The sequence below is a fragment of the Eleutherodactylus coqui genome, chromosome 6, assembly GCF_035609145.1.
Source record: "Eleutherodactylus coqui strain aEleCoq1 chromosome 6, aEleCoq1.hap1, whole genome shotgun sequence".
NCBI lineage: Eukaryota > Metazoa > Chordata > Amphibia > Anura > Eleutherodactylidae > Eleutherodactylus > Eleutherodactylus coqui.
Window position 1 is genome coordinate 75,300,265 of NC_089842.1, and position 17,109 is coordinate 75,317,373.

Consider the following 17,109-nt stretch of genomic DNA (forward strand, 5'->3'; position numbering starts at 1 on the left):
TTGGGTATGAAGGTTCTCTCAGGTGGCACATTTCTTAACTGGGCAGGTGCCACGGTTAACAACCTAGCGGGATTGATAATGTACTGCGGGGTCTCCTCTGTGTCATCACAATCAAAGGCTTAGATATTGCATGTGCTTTGATATTCTGAGCAGCAGGTCAGTAATACAAAAGGAAATCAAAGTGTGCGAAAAACAAGGACCATCGAGCCTGCCAAGGGTTAAGCTGCTGAGCGGTCTGCAGGTAAGTCAAGGTTCCAAGGTTCTATGGTCCCTATAAGTTATGATAGGATGAGAGGCTCCCTCTAGCAAATATTGCCAGAACTCCAAAGCCATTTTAATGGCCAACAGCTCCCAGTCCCCGATGGAGTAGTTTAGTTCTATGGGAGAAAATGATTTGGAGAAAAACCCTTAGGTTCTCTTTCTGTCAGATGCGGCTTTTTGCAAAAAGACAGCCCCTGCTCCAGATGAGGATGCATTGACCTCAAGAAAAAGTTGTTTCTCCTCCTCTAGTCAATGTAAAACCGAGGCATGTAAATGTCTCCTTAAGAGCCTGGAAGGCAGATTCTGCCTCTGGAGGCCAGTGCTAGGCATTTGCTTCCTTTCTCGTGAGAGCAGATATAGGCGCCGTCAGAGAAGACAAATGCGGTATGAATTGGCTATAGAAATTGCCCCCCCCCCCCCAAAAAAAAAATAAATAAATAAATTGCTGAGTAACTCAGCCTCATCCTTCGAGACTCCATTTGAAAACCGCCGACACTTTCTCTGGGTCAATCTCCAAGCCTTGCTGTGAAACTATGTAGCCAAGAAAAGGAAGCAAATCTCATTCAAAGGGGAACTTCTCTAACTTTGCGAATAGACGGTACTCTCTTAAACACTGAAGAACTGTGCAAACCTATCTCTGGTGAGTGTGAATGTCTGGTGAGAAAACCAGAATGTCGTCCAGGTACTTGACCACACACAGATGGAGAACCTCCTGAAAAATATAATTGACAAAATTCTGAAATACAGCCGGAGCATTAACTAATCCGAATGGCATTACGAGGTATTCATAATGCCTGTCACAGGTATTAAAGGCCATCTTCTACTCATCCCCCTGACAGATGTGGATGAGATTACAGGTGCCATGTAGGTCAAGCTTGGTAAAGACCCGAGCCCCCCGTAAACAATCAAATAGTTCAGATATCAGTGGCAACCGATACTTGTTCTTTACTGTGATAGCATTGAGCCCTCGGACATCAGCCTGACAGGACAATTGTAAGAACGGTACGGGGGCAGATATTCAGCCTCTCTCTTGCCAAAGACATCTGCAAAGTCCTGGTATACCTCTGGAATGCCCTGGGGATTTGAGGATAAGTGGGCAGTGCATACTGGACAAACAGGACACAGGCACCTGAAGTGATAGGTCCCTCCCCACTAATGCATTTAGCCCGTTTTCCAATTCAGAGAGGGATTATTATCCCGGAGCGAAGGTAAACTCAGAAGTAGTGGACTAGTGGCCCCAGGAAGTACCAAGAAAGAAATCATCTCGTAGTGGAGAGTGCCAACTCTTAGTTCTAAAGGCTCTGTAGTCCTCTGGATGACCTTAGACAGGGCACTGCCATCAACCGTAGTAATCACCAGAGGGCTCTTGAGATGCTGAATGGGAATTTGATGCTGGTCAACAAAGTTTTGCTGCAAAAGGTTCCCGGCGGCACCTGAGTCAAGAAAGGCTCCCACAGGAACCTGGACAGGATCAAGTTCACCGGTAGAATCAATCGGGGAGAGGAGACATCCTCACCCAGGGCCACAAGAGATGTGGAAGGAGCTCAAAATGTAACATGCACTGATTCACAAAACCTTGACAAAGTCCGGGGTCTGCCTCATAGCGAGATGGCACCACCAACTAGGGTCCAAGGCCAGAAGCAGTGCCCACAGACGGAACTAGTACAACGGCAGCTGCACTGGTAGAGGGATCTCTTCTGATCTTGCGCTATCCACATGACGTATGGGTACGTCCAGTTGCGGGAAGTACCCTGCCTCCAGGACGTACCCTTACATCATATGGAGGCAAGGGGTTAAATATGAGCCTTAGGGCTCAGTCATAGGGGCGCCGATCTGCCTGTGTTACTGCACGATAAGACCACTCCACTGCAGGTGCGAACGACTCTCCGCACCAGCCGGAAGAAAGAACACATGGCCGGCAATGGAGCTGGTCATGCAGAGAGTCGTCCGCACGCAGTGCGGCCCTCTTATCATGCAGAAACACGGGTGGATCGCCGCCCGTGTGACTGAGCCTTTAAGAAGCAGCTAGAGAGGTCAGTGGCTGCTGTGCCTGTTAGGCAGACAGATCTGAGTGAGCTTATCCTTGGGCAGTGAGGGCGGTTTTCTTTTATTTTGGGCTGTTAGAGAGAAATTCTTTAATGTATTAGTTAGGCCGTATTTATATGGCCATTAAGCTTGGTGAACTCTTTCCAGTCCAACATGAACAGAACTCTCACGGAAGATGAACCCATGTCCATGTGTTGCGCAATGCAAGTTGTGTCTGAGAGTTTCAAGTGCAACACACATTGGTCTGTGTAAATACGGCCAAAGGGTTTGATTATGAGTGCATTTGCGCCTCATATTACGTGTACAATATTTTCGTGGTTAATGATTTCAATGTGTTCATTCATATTTAATGTGATGGGTGATCAGGTGAAACAAGTGTGGCATGTAGAGATGAGCGAGTATACTTGCTAAGGCTAACTACTCGAGCAAGTAGTGCCTTAGTCGAGTATCTGCCCGCTCGTCTCTAAAGATTCGCCTGCCGGCGGGGGGGGGGGGGGGGGGAGCAGCTGGGGAGAGCAGGGAGGAACGGAGTGGAGATCCCTCTCTACCTCTCTCCCAACTCACCTGTCACCCGCGCTGGCAGCTGAATCTTTACAGACGAGCGGGCAGATACTCGACTAAGGCACTACTCGCTCGAGTAGTTAGCCTTAGCGAGTATGCTCGCTCATCTCAAGTGGCATGTTCTATCTTTGTGCGTATTATGCACTGTAGAAGTCCATCAAAATCAAGGGGCGTGCGTAAATACTCACAAAATACGGATGAAACCTGCGTATTTGCTACGTATTTATGCACAAAATCAATTTCATTCTGTGCATTCTTTTTTTCCGCGTGCACAAATTTGTTGTATTTGCACACACAAAAACACGCTAGAACGTGCGTATTTACATGGCCCTTAGTGCTGGACAGACCAGACTGCTTATTTCCTGTTAACATTTTTTTTTGCAAAAAGAAAAAAACGTGTGCTTTGACTCACAGAAAGGGTGATCACAAGCTAATTCCCTCACAGTTGGTGCTTCAGAGGCACGCAACACAACACATTTAAAATGGATCATATGGTCAAAGCTCTTGTGAAAGTTACCATAGCACAACAGATCACCAGGAGGACTTGCTAAAACTGTGATAGGGTTTAAGAGTGCCTTAACCAATGGGGGCCCGCCGGCTGTGGGTAGCACTCAGGGAGGGCTGTTACCTGGGGAGCCAGCAGCCAATTACAGACTGTGGACTCCCCAGGCGCACACTGCAACCTTCCACTGAGAGACTGCAGGTGTGATTGGTCATACCTGCAATTTGTCAGTGCACTGCCAGCCACGTGATTGGTCCGGCCGGCAGTGGCTGATAGCAGTGAAGTAGAGCAGAGTCAGCAGAGCATGGTACAAGGAGCTATGTACCACATGTATTCTTGTATGTATAGCTGGTATAAGTTACACTAGTAGTAGATATATAATTATATATAGGAGATATCCAGGTTATAATAACATGGTCCATAGCATTATATACAGGGAGATGTATAATTTATACCAGCAGTACATATATAATTATATACAGGAGATACCCAGGTTATACCAGCATGCTCCATATCACTACATACAGGGGGATGTACATCTTCCTGTATATAGAGATATCGACCATACTGGTATAACCTGGTATATCCCTATATACAGAATGTATAGTTTATAGCAGCTGGACATATATAATTATATACAGTAGATACCCAGATTTGCAGTGCTTTCACATCTGCACTAAGGATTCCGTTTTCCTGCTCTGTTTGGGGAGCAGGAAAGGGGAATCCCGGTGTCCAAATGGCTCCATCATTGAATGGAACCAAACAGCGCTGGATGGACCTAATTGACTATAATGGAGTCTGTCTGCTTTCTACCCAGCTGCCAGCCTTTTGGACAGAAGAAAAAGAACTGGAGGTTCTGACATTGATGTAAAACCGGTCGTAAACCAGTATGGCTGATATCACTGTATACAGGAGTTGTATATACATCTCTTAGTATGTAGTGATGTGGAACATACTGGTATAACCTGTCATGCGCAGTCCACATGTTTTTTTTCTTTGCTTATGTGTCCTACACGTCACTTTGCAACGGCGTGTATGCACACCACCTGTACACAATATAATTGCATATGGGCAGCATTGATTACCCACCCATAGAGAACAATGGGCTCTCTCACATAATATTCTGCAAAATAGAATATGCCATGTTCTATTTTGCACTTGCGTATTAGACAATTTCTACTTGCAAATGTGAACAGAACTGCGTAAGGCAATGTATTTGATCGTCTGTGTAATACACATTAATCATACGCTCGTGTGAGCTTGTTCTAAGGGGCTACAAATAAATTTTCACGTAGATCATGTATGTAAATGTGTTTTGCAGCTGTAGGCAGCACGGTTTAGGTATGGGTACCGATACAGGTGGGAGGGCCCTGAGTTAAACTTTTGCACCTGGGCCCCTGAGCCTTTGGTTTTGCCCCTGGTACCGGGAAACATGTAAAGACATTTGCTGGTGAAAGTGATGATGAAGTTGCAGGCTTAGTGAAGCCTAAAGGACATATCTTTGTGCCAAGTAAGGGGCCTAAATAATGTTACCGATGTCAAGAGTTGGTCCATATCACTACAAACTGTCCAGCAACTGCTGAACCAATGCAATATGATGTTACTTATTTGAAAAACTGCATGTCTATGTTAATACAGGTGATATGTATGGCTGCTTGTGCAGATGGGCTGGAGTGACATCTGTTTGAGTTGTCAGTGGACAACAAAAGTGTAGTTGCTTAATTGGACTCCGGTAGTGTGGTCACACTGGTTAAGGCCAGCCATGGTGGTTCCTCTGTTAGTCTGACAGATATTTGCTGCATATTGTGTGCATGGGGACACCCATATCTACCAAACTATCAATGCTTGTATCACCACACCCTATGAATCTGTCTATCGTAAGGTTAGGTTGGTCTCCACATTGATGTATGATATTATTGTGGGGAGGGATTTCCACCATCTCTGGAAGTTGTGGGGAAACAATTTGGTAGCAAAAAGTGATGCACCTAAAGCTCCCGTGACTCCAGATATCAGCCCCGAGCCATTTGAAGCTTCCCCCCCCCCCACATGATGTTAATGGGGTATTAGACGGGGAGGTATGCCTGACCTAGAAGTAAGAAAAGAGGACTTTCAAAGTAGAAAATATAAAAGTAATAAACGGGGTACATGTGGACCCTAGCACCCAACTTACTTTCCCTTATATGGCTCTTGAAAATGATTTCTCATATCAATTTGATAAAAAGGGGAAGAAACAGTGCAGCAACTAGTTGTTCCACAACCCTACAGAAGAACCATTTTGGCTTTGATACATGAACACATTATGAGTCGCCATTTGGGGGTCCAGAAAACTACATGAAGGATACTGCACAGATATTTCTTGGAGTTTGACATATCAAAAGAAATTCTTAGAGATCAAGGTACCCTATTGAAGGTAATGAATGCGCTATATAAGATGTTCGAAATCTCACAACTATGTACATTAGTTTATAACCCACAACCTGATGGTTTGGTGGAGAGATTTAATAAAACTCTCAAACAAATGCTTAAAGAGGATTTGTAATTAATAACCAATCACAGCCATTCAATGCGAGCCAAACATACCAAAAAGCCCAACATTGGTCTCATCACACCATAACACGTTCTCCCACATACTTTTGGTAGACTTGATGTAGGTTTTGGAAAAATATAGATGGGCTTGGAGGTTTTTCTTTGCTAGAAAAGGCTTCCATCTTGCCTCCTTTCCCACAGCTCAGACAAATGAAAAATACGCAAGATGGTTGTCACATGCACTACACAACCAATACTTGCCAGAAACTACTGCAGCTCCTTTAATGTTGCTGTAGGCCTCTTTTTCAGCCTCCTAGACCCATTTTCTTCTGGTCTTTTCATAAATGTTTAAGGGACATCAAGTTCTTGGTAATATCACCATTGTGCCAAATTTAATCCACCACTTGATGACGGTCTTCTCTGTGTTCCACGGCATCTGTAATACCTTGGAAATGTTTTGGTTTCCTTCTCCTGTCCGAAACGTTTCCACAGTCAGATGCCTTTGATGTGCTGCAAGCTCTTTACAGCTTTTGCTGAAAAATACAATGAAGAAAATGTCAGAAAAATCATCTTAGAAGAGCTGAACTTTATATGGTGTAAATCAGAATCCCTGTATATCATGGCAGCGGAGTAACTGATTAATATCTAACATGAGTTTAAATGTGATAGGCTAAATCTGAACACAACCACATCCCCAAATATAAGAGGGTGTTGACATTTATGTAACCGTGTTATTTTAGTTTAGTAATTTTTACTTTTTCACCCTTTAAAATTTTCAGTTTGCTTTGCAATGGAATTGAACAGATAATTGGACTCATTGAAGGTGCAAAAAATGTGAAATTACTCATCTTTGCTGGATTTTTTAACATGACAAAAACATAGAATTTTAACAGGGGTGTGTAGACTTAAATCCATCAAATGTGATATATACTTTTTTTTTTTTTGTTAAAGAGCATATGGTGCCCAGAAGATGATTTTGAAACAGAGGTGCCAAAGTTTGTACTTTTGCACCAAAAGACTGGGTGTTAGTTCCTATCCCTACTACAGAAAATAATCTTTAAGGCTGGATTCACATAAACGTATATCGGCTCGGTTTTCACACCGAGCCGATATACGTCGTCCTCATCTGCAGGGGGCTGGAGGATGGAAGAGCCAGGAGCAGGAACTGAGCTCCCGCCCCCTCTCTGTCTCCTCTCCGCCCCTCTGCACTATTTGCAATGGGGAGAGGTGGGAAGGGGGTGTGGCTAATTCGGGAAACTTAGCCCCGCCCCACCTCCTTTCATTGCAAATAGAGCAGAGAGGCAGAGAGGAGACAGAGAGGGGACGGGAGCGAGCTCAGTTCCTGCTCCTGGCTCTTCCATCCTCTCCCCTGCAGATGAGGACGACGTATATCGGCTCGGGGTGAAAACCGAGCCGATATACGTTCATGTGAATCCAGCCTAAGCCAAATGGCCTGGGCTTTTTGAAGTAAACGAAAAATTCAGTGAAGTGAACTATAAAGTGTATCAGGCAGGTAACAGGAAACTGGAGCAGATTTATCATGTGAATCTAGACCGGATATCCCTGTCTACAGAAGTGGCTCCGCCTATCCTGAATAAACCGGTACCACGTGTAAAGATAGTCTCTGTCTGATATACAAAAGAAATACGCTAAACAGTTGGTTATTTATAAAAAAGAGTTCTTTTCTGAGAAACCAGAACAGACAATGCTCATAAAACATGGCATTATAACAGAACCTGGGGTAAAGGTAAATGTCAAACCTTGCAGGATTCCTAAGGCCCGATGAGAGGCAATCTCAAAAGAAATAAAAGCTATGTGGGAGCTAGGGATAATTGAAGAGTCACAGAGTGAATGGTCAAGCCCTATTGTGTTGATTCGAAAGCCTGATGGCATATATGGAGCTGCAATGACTTTAGAAAGTTGAAAAGTGTTTCTAAATGTGATGCCTATCCTGTACCACGAGTTGATGAACTGATAGAGTGACTGGGTACAGATTGTTACATCATGACATTAGAGCTGTTGACCAAAGGATACTGGAAGATACTCTTGACTGATTTTCTACACCGGATGGTTCACTCTAGTATGTGAATATGCTATTTGGACTACATGGAGCCTCTGCAAACTTTCAGAGACCTATGGGCATAATGTTAAGACCTCACCAACAGTATACAGCTGCTTATCTGGATGGCATTGTAATATTTAGATTGGACTGGGAGACACACCTAGCCAAAGTACAGGCAGTGATTGATGATCTGAGGACCACAGGCTTGACAGCAAACTCCAAGAAATGACATATTGGGTTGGAAGACCCTAAGTATCTTGATTACATAATCGGGAGAGGAGTGGTCAAACCACAGATTCACAACGTTAAAGCAATCGGGATTGGCTCCCACCAGTTAGTAAAAATCAAGTCACAACATTCTTGGGAATCCCCAGCTACTATAGACAGTTTATACCCAATTTTACAGATATAGAAGTCCCCCTAACTGACATTACTAGAGGAAACAAGTCAGTCATGATAAAATGGAATCTGGAAGCTGAGGAAGCATTTCAAGCGTTAAAATGAGCTCTTTTAGCTATTTGTTCTCATCTGATATTGGCAACTCATGAGTGTAAGACAAAGTTTGTGGTACAAACCTCTGACACAGGCGTCAGAGCAGTTTTGTCATGAACTACTAATAGAGAACAACACATGGTGGTCTACATGAGCAGAAAATTAAATAAGCATGAAAAAAATGCAATTGTGGAAAAAGAATTATTAACGCTAAAATAGGCCCTGGAGTTCTTTAAGAATTATTTACTGGGAAAGAAATTTAAATTAGACACAGACCACGCCCCCTCAAGTGGATACATTTAAATAAGGAGCAAAATAGTAGAGTCACCAGGTGGTTTTTGGCTTTACAAGCCTACAATTTTACAGTAGAGCATTGTCCTAGATGTCTGCAGGGAAATGCATACTGTTTGTCAAGGCTACACTCCCTCGCAGTAACAATTGTGTTGGGTGGTGCCGGGATTGCTGCCTTGCTGACAAGTCTAGTGCTGGTTTTGAAGATGGTTCTATGTCTTCTGGCTCAGTGGGTGTGGTATTACGGAAGATGTGACATGCTTAGTCGCACCTGTGGGTAATTAGCATTGCTATTTAACATGAATGGATACTGAGCTGAACTGATGTTGATTGTCAGTCTCTCCCTGGCTAAGCTTGCAGTCAGAGCTTGGTCCTGGATTGCTTAGTTACCAGCTGCATCTCAAGCTAAGTACAGCATTTATTTTCTTTTCAAATTTTGGTATTCTTGTTTTCTTTCCCTCTCCCATGTAGGGTCAGCTAGGGGCCAAGGCATGCGGTCAGGGTCGTCCTTATCAGGACGATCACCCTGCTTTCAGGCAGGGCCCTTCCCAGAGTTTGGTTATGTAGGGACAGTGTTTCCCATATTTTGGTTCTATTTCTTGTTTTGTCACTTGTTCTTTTGCGTTTGTGGGAGATCTGTGGGTGATAGATCCAGTGCGTCCAGGTTGGACACAACAAGTTGCTTAGATGGAGTGGTCTAAGCAGAGAGGGGGGTATGTGACCAAAAGTAGAGATATGGTCATAGAGAGGAGTTATTTTTCTGTTCTATGTAGAGAAACAGGGAGAGTACCACCTACTGGCTGATTAATCAGGTAAGCCAGTAGGTGGGCACTTAAGGAGCAGCTAGAGGGGTCAGTGGCTGCTCGGCCTGGAGGACAGACAGATAGTCTGAGTGAGCTTATCCTGGGACTGTAAGTATGGTTGCTCAAGTCTGTTATTTAAAGCTGTTACAGAGGAATGCTTTCGGTCCAATGTCCGTGGGCAGAACCTGCTCAGGTATCCTACCTAAAGAGAAGCATGTTCGTCTGCAGGTGAATTAAAGGATGTGGATTTGTTTTGCGGACCTTTTTGCTCTGGAAAAAAAATCGCAGCATGCTCCATTTCAGTGCGGTTCCCACATGGATGGTTTTCATTGAAGTCAATGGAAGCCATTCGATCCACGGCCCATGCGCAATTGGCATTGCGGACGGGCCGTGAATTCTGCGGGAAAGCAGGAGTTTAAGAAAAAAACACAACTATACTGCACATGTGTGGCTCTTCCGCACACATTCGCAGTGAAGATCTGGACAGGGACGCACGGTTCTCGGCTGCAGGCAGGGTCGGATTCCGCTGCGGCCTCCCTGTGAACATGAGGCGCCTTAATGTATTAGTTAGTGCCAGACAGACCAGGCTATTTATTATACTTTTTGTTTCTTTTGCAACCGTGCACAATAAAATTTGCATTTGTCAGTTTAAACTGATTTTTGGCTGCTGACTGTGTGGAGAAAAGATGTGTCCTTTGACCTACAGGAGAGGCGATCCCAAGCTTATTCCTGCACAGAGCATAAGAAGATCTGTGTCAAAATCTGCATGTGACATTTGGATTTTGACGGACCTTTCACACAGGGCAGAATTAGGTTGTGGACATTTCTGCATCACAATGTTATCCCTATGGGGCTTTAATTCTGCACCTGTTAAAATCTGTAAATTTTTACTTCAAAATTATATTCCACAGCGGAAAGGTTTTGCTGCAGAAGTAAGGACATCTGCAGATCTCTGACATACAGCAGATATAATTCTGCAATTAAAGTCTGCAGAATAAAATGCAAGACATTCCACAAGACGTTCTGCAGAACACATGCTGCTGTTAAATAGGCAACAAAATCCGCACTAACTAACAAAAAACGCATCTATGCTGCGTCCTTTTGAAAATTCTGTCCCGTGTGAAAGGTCCCTAGTGCAGATTTCACTCCCCTTAACTAACCGCTGCCCATTCTGCTGCAGAGAGTTTGCAGTATTTCCACTACAGGTGAATAGTGTTGAGCAAACCGAAACAGTCAAGCCCTGCTAGAATTTTGGTTCAGGGCAAACCCGAAGCTCAGGCAGATTATTTTGTCCGAACGCACTAAGATTTCTTTTATTCTTTTCCTCTAGAGAAGGAAGAAAAGAATTAAGGAGACGCATGGGGGTTAAGTGGTTAGCAATGTTGGTGACTTAGGTTCAAATCTGACCAAGGACAACATCTACAGGCAGTTTGTATATTCAATAAATGTATAAGGTAATTATTATTACGAAGAAACCCACACAAATGCATGGAGTCCAAACCACTGAGCAACCATGCTTCTGGAGGAGAAGATCTTCTTCCAGAGGAGGAGAAGCATGCTGGCTCAGTGGTTAACACTGTTGCCTTGACACACTTGGGCCCTAGGTACAAATCTGACCAAGGACAACATCTGCATAGGGTATATATCAAAGTGTTTGTAGAAACCCATGCAAATATCCATGCAAATGTTGTCCCATTTGAACTTAGGACCACAGCAAATTACCGTATATACTCGAGTATTAGCCGACCCGCGTATAAGCCGAGTCAATAAGTTTTACCACAAAAAACTGGTAAAACTTATTGACTCGAGTATAAGCCGAGCTATACTCAAGTATATACTAGGTAAAGAAAAAATGCAATACTCACCTCCCAGGCGGCGACTGTGTCCCCGGCGCGATGGTTTCCCTGCAGCAAGCTGCTTAAGAATTCTCCCCGCTGTCAGAGCTGTCTAAGTAAGTGTTGTAATTGGATCTAGCGCCAGTCAATCACAGCCGGCGCTCGATAAACCAATCACAGCCATTCAGTGATGTAATTCTCAAATAGCTTGCCGCACCACCGAGGAGACCATCACGCCGGGACACAGACGCAGGCTGGGAGGTGAGTATTGCTGGGTTTTTGTTGTTTTTTTTTTTTTTAACCTCACTCGAGTATAAGCCGAGAGGGGCTTTTTCAGCATAAAAATACTCGAGTATATATGGTAATTCGGAGTGAGACAACTTTTTTGCCAAAATTCAGCAAACTTTCCAAACTTTTGCCAAAATTGAGCTGTACCAGACTTTACAAAACTTCGCTCATTCTTATGTATGAACATACACTAAAAGTGGTGCAATGAAACCCACTGGATACTAAAGCTGGGGGAGTCCTCTGCTCAATACCCCTCTTCCCTTCCACTCCTCAGCTACAGTTCAGTTTTTCTTCACCCGCACTTGGATCTACTTCAGTCTTTCTTCAACTATAGAGGAACAAACATCTGTGTTTTCTGGCTCTTCCATATTTTGTATTTTAATGTTTTGTAAAAAATGAAAGAAATGACCGACAACCGTTTTCCAGAACCTGCTCTATTTCCTTTGCACAATGGGCTTTAGTATAAGTCTATAAATAACTAGCAAAACATGAAATTTTTAAATAAAAATCTAGCAGTTTAATAGTGCGCCCCGAGGCAACTCTCTCCCAGAAATTTGGAACAAATAACTGGAAATGTGCTTTAAGTTGTGTAAGAAGCCGGTTTCTAGTAATACTTTGAAAACCTCATGGATCAAACAGCCTGTAGACTCCAGTGGTGATCAGTGTGGATGTATAAAGAATGTTTTGTTAGCATTGCTGCTCTGTCATGCATGATGTGGTCTGTATAAATGACCATCAATATGATTATTATACTTCATTATTTGCTAGTCCAACTCCTAATCCTTTTGTTTAAAGCAAGTAATAAAACATGAAAATCCTGAGCCATAACCTCAAGCACTTAGACAAGAGCTACCAAATTATAAAAGCCTCATTAATGCACAAAGAAGATGTGAAAAATGTAATATAAAGGTCCAGTATCCCTATGACAATGTTTCCTGTCAGAGAGTCTGGGAGCCCAGCCTTGTCTAATGGACATTGTGTGAAGCCAAACCACCCCCTACTTTATAGTAATTGAAGATGGCTTATTTGTGTATACTGTCCCATCAAAAGAACCCCTTTCCATATGTCCTATTTAGTGTTAAGCAAACTTTTGAAAAGTTTGGTTTGGCCGGTTTGCCAAATTTCAGTTTGGTCCAAATTAGTTTGAACCGACCTGGAACCAATACCCCTAATCTCGGTATAAAACTGTCTAAAAGCCATAAAACTCTCCTTCTCCTCCAGTAATAGTGCTTTAATTGTGGCCCTCATATTCAGTTATTCCATCCTAACCCCACAGTAAAAGTGCACCCTTTGTGGACCCCACACTAAAAGTGCTCCCAATGTGGCCCCACAGAAGCAGTGCTCCTCTTGTGGCCTCACAGTAATAATACTCCTCTTGTGGCCCCTATAATAACAGTGCTCCTCACCTGCCCACACTTTTGTAGTGCTCCCTTCGTGGCCCAAACAGTAAAAATGCTCCGCTTCTGGCTCCCAATAGTAATAGTTCACTTCTTGTACCTCCACAGTAATAGTGCTCCCCTTGTGGAGCCACTTGTCCATCAATGTGTGCTTCTTCCACCCTCATTCTCTGTCTCCGGCACATCAGAGCAATAGGTACAATGTTAGACAGACCAGAAGCTGCGTCACCGAAGGGACAAAAGGTTTCAATAACGACTTGTGAAAAACCCTATGTACCCTCCGAGTAGCTGGCAATTCAAGTTCATAAGCCAGCGGATTCACTACCTGCGTAATGACAAAGGGACCCACGTAACGTGGCGCCAGTTTCAAGGACGGAACCTTCAATTTGAGATTTCTAGATGACAAATACAACTCTTGTCCCACCCTGTAAGGTTCAGACACCGACAGACTCTTCCCACTATGCAACTGCATACGAGCCCCCGTTGCTTCCAGATTCTTCTGTACCTCTCTCCATACTCCCTGCAGCGCATCTGTTGCGACATCAGCTGCAGGACAGGCAGACGAAGTGGAGATAGCTGTAAGGAAGCAGGGATGCTGACCATATACGCAATGGAATGGAGACACCCCAGCAGAAGAAAAAGTATGGTTGTTTAGCGCAAACTCTGCCAGCAGCAGGAATTCTGCCCACTGATGAGCCTTTTGGCTAGCAAACAACCGTAAATATTGCACCAAATCCTGGTTCTTCTGCTCAGTCTGACCATTAGTTTGCTGGTGGAATGCTGACGAGAAGGAAAGCAGGGTTTCTACAGAAAGCTCGCCAGAATAGCGCAACAAACTGAGCCCTGCAATCAGATACAATGTTCTCGGGAACCCCATGTAGACGAATGATTTCTTTTACAAAAATCTTGGAAAATTCTACCGCGGTAGGTAACTTCTTTAGTGCCACGAAATGAGCCATTTTTGAGAAGCGGTCCACAACAACCAGGATCGTGGTGAACTTCTGAGACTCAGGTAGATCAGTAATAAATACAGATAAATGCATCCACGGACGAGAAAGCCCCGGTAACGGTCTCAAAGGTCCCTCCGGATGACGCTGCCGACTTTTACTGCGTGCACAGACAGAGCATCCTTTAACAAAGTCGCAGATCTCCCGAGAAATGCCAGGCCACCAGTAGTGTCTAGTACATAGATCCAGAGTCCTCTGAACCCCTGGATGGCCTGCGAGAACAGATGCATGAGATTCTTTAATGACTCTGAGACGCAAGGTCTCTGGCACAAACCATCTGCCCTCCGGCACCCCCGAGGGAGCGTCCTGCTGATCATTTTGTAGACATTTTGTATACCCTGTCTATGTAAGCGCTGCGGAATATGTTGGCGCTATACAAATAAAGTTTATTATTATTATTAGACGAGGGACGAGATCAGATTCTACAGCTGCCACCACCACCCCAGGTGACAAGATATTCTCAGGAGCCACTGTCTCACTTTCCAGCGAACCAAAACTCCATGAGAGGGCGTCCACCTTCACGTTCTTCTCTCCTGGAATATAAGTAACGATGACGTTAAACCTGCCGAAAAACAACGCACACCTGCTTGGTGAGCTGTGAGTCTCTTAGCACTGGCAAGATATACCAAGTTTTTATGATCAGTATATACGGTAATGGGATGCCTTGCCCCCTCAAGATGGTGACACCACTCTTCTAGAGCCCACTTAATCGCTAATAACTCACGATTACCCACGTCGTACTTCCGTTACGCCGTACTGAACTTCCGCGAGAAGAACGTGCATCGGCTATACCCAGCTCTCCCACTGATTTCCTGAGGCAATACAGTCTCCGCCCCCACCTCAGACGCATTGACCTCAATGAAGAACGATTGCCGTGCATCAGGCTGTACTAGTACTGGGGCGGCAGTAAATGCACTTTTGAGATGACTGAAAGCCTCTACGGCTTCTGGTGACCATCTTACCAAGCCGGCCCCGTTCTTGGTAAGGTCGGTCAGGGGTTGAGCAATAACCAAAAAATTCTTAATGAATTTACGGTAAAAATTTGCGAACCCTAGGAACCACTAAAGAGCTTTCAGGTTATCCGGTCTGACCTATTGGGAGATTGCTGCCACTGTATCAGACTCCATTTGAATCTCTTTGGGTGAAATCACATAACCAATGAAGGCCACTTGTTTAGTACGAAAATTGCATTTCTCCAACTTGACAAAAGGTTGGTACTCGCGCCAACGGGTCAGAACCAGCCTCAGGTGCTGCACATGAGAATCCCAGTCTGGGGAGTACACCAGAATGTCATTGAAATATATGACCAAGAATACCCCCAGGAAGTCGTGGAAGACTGCATTCATAAATCCCTGAAACACAGCAGGGGCATTACAAAGTCCGAAGGGCATGACCAGACATTTGAAATGTCCTAACGGGGTGTTGAACGCAGTCTTCCACTCATCTCCCTCTCAGATGCAAATTAAATTGTACGCCCCCCCCTTAAGTCCAATTTGGAAAACCAGTGGGTCCCTACCACCTGATTCAATAAGTCAGGAACCAAGGACAAGGAGCACTGGTTCTTCATAGTAATTTTATCCGAAGCCTGATAATCCACACAAGGGCTCAATGTGCCATCCTTCTTCTCTACAAAGAAGAGACCTGCCCCGGCCGGGGACCTGGGCAGCCTGATGTGTTGTTTGGCCACAGACTCTGAGATGTAGGACTTAAGGGCTTCGTGCTCCCGCCCCAACAAATTGAAAATGGCTCCCCTTGGGATTTGACTGTCAGGGATCAAATGACTACCACAGTCCCACTCCCTATGGGGAGGCAAAATCACAGACCGTTTCTTGGAAAATATGTCGTGGAAATCAGACAAATACTCAGGAATAAATATGGCATCTGCTGAACACATAGGTATAGTAGCTAAGTGACTATGACAGGACAACCCCCAATGTGTCAATTCCCGAGTGGACCAATCAAGTCGGGGATTATGCAGTGCCAACCAGGGGATACCCAGCACTACATCAACAGACATCCTCTCCATTCCAAGAACGACAGATTCTCAGAATGGAGTACACCCACAGTGAAATGTACCATGGGAGTCCTCCACTGGACAACACCCGCAGACAGAGGTGTGGAGTCAATGCTAGTGAAGCGTATGGGCGTCTCCAATGCCGAGAACTGAGCCATCAGGGGCTTGACAAAGCTTAGACTAACCAAATTAGCGGCAGCACCCAAATCAATAAAAGCCTGACCGGACCAAGTGAAATTCCAGAAGCCAATATGACAGGGCACCAACAACTTAAGGAGTACCTGTGATCCAAGGACCCTCCCGACAGTCACCTAGGATCTGAAGTTTTCCGCCGGTTCAGGCTGATGCTGCATCCGCTTCTGAGGACAGGTTGGTACATGATGTCCAGCTTTCCCACAATAGAGACAGAGACGCTGCGTCATCTGGAACCGTCACCGTTCCTCGGGACTTAGCTGGTCCACTTCCATAGGCTCAGCACCAGAAGTTGGCCTGGGAGAAGAGGGAGCAGGTCTGCTGGGTTCCCTATCTTTGCGGGCCTGATGTCCCTCTTTTCTAGATCTCAGCCTTCTGTCAGCCTTGACTGCCAATTCCATTGCCTCATTGAGTGTCACAGGAGCAGGATGGGAAATAAGTAGATCCTTGACAGCATCAGAAAGACCCAACAAAAACACATCCTTAAGTGCACTATCATTCCAAGAGGTTTCACCAGCATACTGTCTAAATTTAGAGCAATAGTCCTCTACCCACTGCTGCTCCTAACGAAGGGACATGAGATGAGATACCGCCAAACCTGCACGGTCCGGCTCATCAAAAAAACCTCCAAGTTCCTGAAAAAACAAATCATCTAACTGCAGGCAAGCCAAATTCTCAGGTAAGGAGTAGGCCCATGTCTGGGAGGAACCCTGAAGTAAGGATATAATCAATCTCACTTTCTGGAACTCTGAGCGGGGCCGGAAGTACACTCTACATGCCTGCTGAAAAACAAAAAACATGCTCCTCTCGCCTGAAAACACCTCCAGAAGAG